The 8,823-nt window shown below is 40.7% G+C and overlaps 2 long non-coding RNA genes across 2 annotated transcripts; both read right to left on the reverse strand.

The window, feature by feature from the left end:
• Window positions 1–1,667: 1,667 nt before the first annotated feature.
• LOC133728223 (uncharacterized) lies at window positions 1,668–3,381 on the reverse strand. Its single transcript, XR_009855686.1, has 4 exons — window positions 3,291–3,381; window positions 3,142–3,211; window positions 2,425–2,508; window positions 1,668–1,739 (listed from the first exon to the last, which is right to left on the reverse strand). It is a non-coding gene; the product is annotated as an uncharacterized LOC133728223 (long non-coding RNA).
• A 2,157-nt stretch (window positions 3,382–5,538) lies between these two features.
• On the reverse strand, window positions 5,539–7,876 carry LOC133728225 (uncharacterized). The gene is made up of 3 exons (XR_009855688.1): window positions 7,473–7,876; window positions 6,931–6,992; window positions 5,539–5,906 (listed from the first exon to the last, which is right to left on the reverse strand). It is a non-coding gene; the product is annotated as an uncharacterized LOC133728225 (long non-coding RNA).
• Between the last annotated feature and the right edge of the window lie 947 nt (window positions 7,877–8,823).

The following is an 8,823-nucleotide window of genomic DNA, read 5'->3' on the forward strand; positions in this document are numbered from 1 at the left end:
TTGCTCACAAGTTAGTACTCACTTAACTGCTATGTCATGTACCACATCTTCAGAAATCTGGTGTAAGCAAGAATTATAACTACTAGCTCTACTCCAGCTCCAAGTAGAACATCTCCAACCAACTGTCTAACAAAACCTCATGGCAACTTTATTACAAATAAGACATTGTGGAATTTTTTCCAAACTCTGTATTTACCAACTCCTTCACTGGACTACAATGTATCCAACAACACTTATAAATGCTCCAAATCTGATCCAAGAGTTGACCAACAATAAAAGAAATTCAATATTTGAAATGAACGATTCTCAAACTGAAACCTTGCCAGACATTATAATTTGATCGATTCCATAGCAACCCCGCCGAACTCAAACATTCCAAAAGAAAGGTTTACCTCCGTTCGTGACTGAAAAACCCTATGTTCAAAGCAACCGGCAAATGGTTCGATAAGTAAGCAAAAATGCATCGTGTTACGTGAGCGTAAAGCACCTCAAATACTGCAGAGAAGAAAATCGACTCGCGAATTAAGGAAAAGAGGTATTGAAACAACAACATAATCCACAAGCAGGAAATAAATTCTTTCATAGTCCCCAGAAGACTAATCGAGAAATTCATCATAGAATAGTCCCCAGAAGACTAATCGAAATTTGTTGACTATCGTCGCCCCGCAAGGAAAACTGCTACCATACCTTCGCTATAATTCAAAGATTTTAAATTAAGATCATAATCACGTCACCTAGCACTTCCACTTGAATTACTATGGACACCCCGTGAGGTCACTACGACTATTTCTTGATCCCAAGTTCAACAATTTCACCCAAATGGATATCCAATGACGCTTAATAGTACCTTCATGCGCGATGAAAGTGATCGCAACCGTCGTAAGACAATCCGAATGTCCTTGATTTCAGAAACCTTTCAAAACCTCAATACTCCCTTTCTGTGCTTTTAATCGGTTCCAACTTCCAAATTTCGCTACACGCTTCATCCTCCCTTGACAACAACACCAGTTTTAAGATGAAGGACACCCGTCCAACATCATGTATCACTCCCAGCGATACCAGGATCCGACAATGGTCCCACTACACTTCCAATCAAATTTCAAGTCCAACCCATAAGGGGTTTGACTCAAAATATAACTTAGAACTCTGATCAAACTATGACCTAAAATACTTCCTGAGTCAACTGGGAAAACCATGTCCTTAGAGTTACTCTACTTACTACTCTTATAAAATCTCAACCATTCAATCTATCAATTTGTGGTGACCCGAGAGGGGGGTCCCACAGCACCGCGACTCCGAGCCAATGAGGAATCGACATGTCACGAATGACATCTCGATAGCTCATCAACCCGAAACCGCAAGGCCTTTTGAGTTTGGGTTGTTGGTTTACAAAACACTTTCTTGGACAAATCACTCTAGCAACCTAACAATATATTTTCAAAAGCGGAATTCAAAGTGGGCTAAAGGATTTGGGCTTATAATAGGAGCCCAATTTGAAAAATAACAAATCACTAAGTAAATACAAGTATGAGAGACGCGCCCCAGGGTTACGGGTCTCCCAAAGTTTTGTAAATAAGTGAGTAGAAAACAAACAATTAAATAAGAAGTAAATAGGTAAGTTACTTCAAAATCCGATAAGGGACCAAAACCATCTCTTGATAAAGCTAAAGAGAAATGCGCCAAGCCGGGTCATGTGCCTCCCCTGTACGCTTCCCGACCACATGCTCGAAACCTGCACACTATAGTAGGGGTGAGCTTTCGTCCTCGCATGCCCAATAGGGGCCGACCCAACCATGCTAGGTTTGAAAAATAATATACTTGAAAATATTACTACATAATATTGTGCACGTTTATCGAAAAATGCTTTAAGAAAAGTGGCAACCGCAAACATTTGTTTTCTTTCATAAAACATGTGCAGTATGCTTCACACACTTGGAGCTCCGAGATACTTACCTGCCGGCTAAAGTAAAATAAATCAGTGACCGACCTGGTTCGTCCTGAGTACGAGAACCGGCCAACTACTCTGTAGTACTTCCGACTACAAGTAGCGAAAGTGTCCATTTCCTGGCCCTGAGTCTCCTATGACTGGTTCACTGTCTATACTCACTTTTTCTCGACAAACATAGGAGCACGGCCCCCTCCGGAGGTTCACGGTTATCGACACCGTGGGATCCCTAGGAATCTACGCGTCTAGGTCCCATTCACTTTCAGGTCACAAGTACACACATACAAGGGTACAGTATCTCAACATGCAAGTCTAGCCTCGGTTTTCACAATTTGCAATTATCAGTTCTGAAAACACATGTATCACGAGGCATCGACTAATGAACAACCAAAAACGTACTTGCAGGCAATATAATATTATACTAGAGCATTCCACATATAACGAAAAGCCTCTAACAAGGAAGGGACAGCTCACCCTACCTGGAAATTGGAGTGCTCGTCCACATTCGGGTTCGTTCCCGACTTTCGATCATGTGTCCAAATCCAAGTGCACACACTCGAGTCCTTTAACAAAAACTGAATTCGATAAGTATTCAATTCATAACTCATTTGCTTAATTTCTTTATGAGTTATCAATTTAACTTGAATCGATATTTAATGGTAACCATTCCCGAACAATTCACTTAACGTAGTAAGCTCATTCGGGAGATGGTGATGACACTTTTTTTCCATGTTAAAGTTTCGGTCAACCGGTTTGACCTCATTTCATTTAGCTTTTAAACCTTAAGCAAATTAAATAGCAACAACCACCATTCCCAAATGATTTTATCCTTCGGTAATTCCGGGATATGGTAGGTTTAGAATACTTCAAGTGTTTTACGAACTTTAAATTGAATTCCCAACAAATTAATTCACTTGTCAAAGCCGGTCCTTTCTTATTTACCACTTTTCTCATGCATTTGATCAACTCACCGCTTTCATTCCTATGTCATATTTCAATATTGGAAACAAACTTATCAATAAAATTCACAAGACCAATTCTCTACACTTCTGACCAAACCAAAATTGTCTCAACAACACCACCTATAACTCGAGCAACAAATACCAAATTTCCCTTCAAGTAATTCCCACACGACCACACTTCAATCGGTACAAACAAACCACTGCAGTAGAGAATTAAAATACCCAGACCCTTACCGCTCTTCTTTTCCAGATTGGGAATCAAGTCGTCGCTGCTGCAATCCACCTTCGACAACAGTTTCAACACCTAACGAGCATAACAAAATTAACAACCCATCTCTTCACCAATACTTGTATTCAAAATAGAACCTATGAGTACTCCTTACCTTTTCTTTCAGTCTCAACAAAAACTGACGCAGTAGCTCCTTCCTTTCCAAAACTCCAAAATGCAGAAATCCGTTAACCTCAATTCCAAATCAGGGAGCAGTAGATCAGGGTTTTTGATTCTTAAAGACCCAAAGGCTTTAACCAAAGAGAGAGACGACGAAATTACCTATTTAAGAAAATTTGGGAGTCCGGCGGCGATGCACAGCGGTGGCGCGTACGGCGGCTCTCGCCGGAATGGGAGGTCGAAGTTAGAGGGTTATGCTCTTTGAGGTGCTGGGTTCATCCATGGTGGTCGTGTAACTCAGACATGACTAGGAATTGAAAAACGACGACATGCAGAGCTACGGTTTCTGGCGAGCTAGCACAGCGTTTCCTGGCTTCGGTGGGTGGCAGAACTTCTGGGTTTTGCTCCTCGTTGCTTGCTGAGTCAGGCGATGGCGTCGTTGTGGCGAGGTGATGACCGGAAATCAGAGAAGGCCAACGAGCAGTGGCGTCGCTGCTTCGAGGAACCCGTGCGGAGGCTGGAGACGATGCATGTCGACGGTGAGACTCGGGCTTGGGTCGGATTTGGGTGCGGCGTCGATTGGTGGTGGCGGTAACAAGAACTGGTGGCCGGAGATGGAGTTTCCGGCGCTGGCAGAGGGAGAAGGTGAGAATGAGAGAGATCGGGGAGAGAGAGTGATGCGGCTGCAAGGGAGAAATGAGAGTTTTGGTTTTTAGGGTTTCCAAGTTTTCTATTTATACTAGTGTCTGTGAAACGACGATTTTACCCCTGCGACGAATTACGAGATTCTCTTAGCTGATTGCTTTCGGTTTCGGGCTCATAAATTTTCTTTTACTCGTTTTTCGTCGGAAACTTCCTAAGTTAGTTCTTAACCTCGTCCTAAACCTAAAACTCGATTTCGTTAGAACTAAAAATTAAAATCGTCACTACAAGTCTACAACTCAATTCGCCTTCTTTTCAAATTTGCTTCGACAATCTTTGCTTCAATGAACTTTAGTAACCTTCTAGGCCCAAATGAAAGAAATCTCGGCCCAAACCTAAATCATAAGGCCCAATAGGTGGTCTCGACACCAAAAACTATTTCCAAAGTCAATTCATTCACTTGTATCACCTTGCGAAAATCTTATTGGCGAAAATTTAGCTTTTAAAATTAAACAAAATTTTCGGGGGCTCACACAATTGCTCCTTCAAGAACTTACTACATTTCAATTCCTATGACTTCACAATTCAGAAATCGAATCAAACTCCGTATCACATAGTAATTCGCTTGAACCACTATGGATACCCGACAGTGTCACTACAGTCAATCCCCGAAATTGCGTTAAACCATTTCACCTAAAATCAATAACCAAAGACACACACTCTCGTACAATATCATTTACAAAGAGTTGGTTCTAATCCTCTCCATTATTTACCGACCAAGATCAAACTCCATTGCAAAACTTTAAGCGTCCCGCCTACTTAAACTTAAAACACAAAATGACTTCAAAAACTCACTACGATCCAAAACCTAAGAAAACCAATTCATAACACAAAGAGTCATAAAATCAATTTCCTTCACTTGAACAAAACTATGTCCACAAGTCATGGTCAGGTCAACAGCCCATGGTGTCCAAATGGAGGAATTTCCAATCCGGTTTCCTTTGTGAATTGCATGGTATCGTTCCAAAATGATGCTCGCAACACCAACCACGTCTACGTGACGCATCCCCCGAAACTCGGTTCAAAGTCAGAACCACTATTACTATTAGTCCCACTTCAAATAACCATTATGATTCTAGGTATTCGGAGACGACCCAAATCTATAGTCGCTCGTCTCAGTCACTCAAACACGAAATCGAACTCCGTTCTCGCACCTTAAACCCTGCCCAACAAACTTACTGACACCGAGGAAGAAATAACCACAACATTTCCTCGAATCATACTTCGTAGCACAACTCGAAATTGTAGAGTAGTCTTACTCTACCATCAGTAGGGAAATGTGCAAAACATGCGAACAATCCGCTACGCAACGAAAACCCTAGGAGGTCGGCGTACAAGAGGCATAGGACCTCAAGGAACATCATCTAGACATGCACCATACACACTTAATGAATACATCAGCACCGAGGAGTAAACGATGGGGAACCGCTGCAGTCGGGCCATCACTCGGGAGGTACTGTGTAACATCAAGCATATAAGGTGACAAGAGAGAAAATGGTCTACAGAATTAGACAACCTAAAGCTCTGATACCAACTTACAGGACCAACCCCCGGATTTCACCCTGAAATCCGAAGTGGCCCTGCGGGGTCCACCTTAGAAGAAATTCTTCCAAAAATTTGGCAGAACTTCCCCTAAAATGGACTACCCAAAACCTGTAGAAAGGAAATTTACACTTCTAAATCACTCATCCTTATTCTCCTGGAGCCACCCTGCTCCCCAAATCACAACATCGTCCAATTCACATAACACAAAACGCAACTTGAATAACATTAATCCCACAGGTAATCAGAGCAATTCTAATAGAAAGGTAAACAAGGAAAACCTAATTCAAAGGCAAACGCGGAAGCCATGCTGTTGACTATGCCTCAATTCCATGTACGCCCGACCTCAACTAATTTCGCCTGCAAACTGGGCATTTGAAACCGAAGGGCCCAGGGGAAAGTATTTGAAAAACACGTTAGTGTGAGTGGACAAAAATAAATAATTAAGATGATTTAAATGAAGCAAACATAAATACTTTCCTACTTATTTAAATTTATAAAACCCCGATGCATGCAACGTTTATAAAACATATTTCTTTAAACTCAAAATCTCTTGAAAACATACCAGCCCCGCTGGTTAAGAGAAATCGGACTAGGCCCCGCTAGTCAAGTAATAATAGGATATGGGGAAGAGATATCACCATACGGGTAAAGGAGCCCCTTAGGCTCTACCTACCCTCGACTGCCACCCACACATAGATTGTGTGAGGAGGAGAACTAATAACCTCGACTACCACTCACGTGAGGAGGAGAATAAACTACCTCAACTGCCACTCACAAACACAAAGTAAGTGAGGAGGAGACCTAGTAATTGGACCCCGGTATGGTAAGGAAAACATTCAAAAATCCCGAAAAATTCAAAAGACTTCCCCAATCTCTCACAAGAAAAATAACCATTCCAATGACGTGGCCCCGCACGCCAAAATAGTCTCGAAGTCATAAACAAATGGGCAAGAAATAATAAATAATTATAATTTCCTTAGGAAATCCCATTTCCGATAATATTCCAGAAAATCTCAAAAACATCATTAAGGCATTCCCAATGCCAAAACCGAAAGTCAATAAATAAATAAGAAATATAACTCCAACGAAATTCCATTTTGAAAATCTTTCAGAAATCTCAAATCGACGAATAGAAATATATTTAATTCCGAAAACCACCTCAGAAATAATTCGTCGAATATCCATATCAATCATAAATTCAAATCCGAGCATAGAAACTCACGTTCGAAAATCATGATGGAAAATCCAATCAAAATTCCAATAAATATTCAAAACCAAATAATATCCGAAACTAAATAATATGCTCAAAGAATAATATGACAATTAAATAAAGCATTAACTTAAGAAACAACGCATGCATCAATTCTTAAAAACAAAAGTCCACTCACAGTACTATTCCGACGATCACGTAAACGAGTTCCTTCGTCGAGCAGTAGCTCGATACATCGCCCTGTACAATATTATAATTCGTGAATAACGATTCGGCAATTAAATACGATTCTAATATCTTGTCCTCCCAAATCAAACTTCCAATTTCTTTTCCAATTTAACCAAAACTTCATCATTAACACCAATTCTTTAATTCAAAGTTTCTAGGGCAAAGTTGAGAGAAATCCAACGGTGGAATTCTCGAAAATCAATAACCAAACTATTGAACTTTGGAAAAATTCCGATCAATATCCAAACCTCCTCCAATTTCCACCAAACTTCACATACAAGCTCCACAACATTTATAGGATTTAATTGGGCTAAAACAGAATTTAAAAACCTACTTTACTCGCCTCCACGCGCCAGCAACAGTGGCAGCGCGTGGGCCCCACGCGCCGGCGGCCACCACCTCCGATGGCCACCAAATTTTGGCAGCAGCACCTACTCAACAAACCCAACAACTTCCTCAACTGTGACAAAGTCAGAAAATGAGTACAAGTACCTCAACAATTAAGGAGAAGTTTGAACCCGATTTGTGAATAGTGACCCCAAACTTCAAACCGTCGATTCTTCCTCCACGCTTCAAATCGCTGCAAAATACTTGGGGAGCATCATATACGTCTCAAGGCGCTTCTAAAGGCCTAAGGTTTGTCGTCTGTGGTGGCCGGAATCGGGAGAAACCGGCATTGACCTCAATCTGCTACAGTGACCGTCCTCTTCTTCTCGATTCCGCACCTTCCACAGTTCAAATTAAGCTACCAAACAAACCCAGAAATGAAGAGAAGGAAGAGAGCTTTCCAACGACACCTTATGCGTCAAAATCCGTCGCCGAATGGAGGAGTTATGGCCGGAAGAAGGTGTAGAGGTCGGAGACGGAGAGGGAATCGGGGAGAGAGAAGAGAGAGAGCTCGGTAAGTTTCTGGAAAAATATGGAAACTTACCACAGTACTTTCTCTATATATAGAAAGTTATTATGAACAGTAATTTTAGAATTTTGGCTATAACTTTTGCATACGAACTCCGATTTAAGCGTACTACATATGCACACGCTCGGTTTAACGTCCTCTACAACTTTAATGAAGAACATTTTCTCAAATGTTGACCCGAACAAAAAGTCAACTTTTAGGGCCACTAAAAGTATCGAAACAAAGTAAAAAGTGAAAGTAATTGTCGTTTACCGTCCAAATGACTAGTAAACTGGTAAATTGAGATACGGGACGTAACAACTGGTTTGTGGATTGTGTTAATGCATCATCTGGTTCAAATCAAAATCAGGAAATTTTCATGTTGAACAAAAGTCTTGCTGTCAAAAGAAAATCTGATCATAATTCTTCATCTTATCTATGGCATAAAAGACTTGGCCATATTTCTAAGGAAAGAATGAAGAATCTGATTAAACAAGGCATTTTACCACCTTTGAACTTTGAAGATTTTGAAACCTGCATTGATTGTTTGAAGGGGAAAATGACTAACTCTAGAAGGACAGGTTCAAAAAGAAGTGAAAATTTGCTTGACTTAGTTAGTACATACTGATGTTTGTGGCCCTTTTCCAGTAAATACGATCTGTGGGAATTGTTATTTCATTACCTTCATTGATGATTTTTCAAGGTATTGCTATATTTATTTGATTTCTGAAAAATCACAAGCCTTGGATACCTTCAAAATCTTTAAAACTGAGGTTGAAAGACAAACTGGAAGACCTATAAAGGTTGTTAGATCTGATAGAGGAGGTGAGTACTTTGGAAAATATTCAGAAAAACGCCAACACAAAGGTCCACTTGCACTGTATTTGCAAGAATGTGGCATTGTGGCACAGTACACCACTCCATACACTCCACAACAAAATGGAGTTT

Source organism: Rosa rugosa, chromosome 2 (genome assembly GCF_958449725.1).
Source record: "Rosa rugosa chromosome 2, drRosRugo1.1, whole genome shotgun sequence".
NCBI lineage: Eukaryota > Viridiplantae > Streptophyta > Magnoliopsida > Rosales > Rosaceae > Rosa > Rosa rugosa.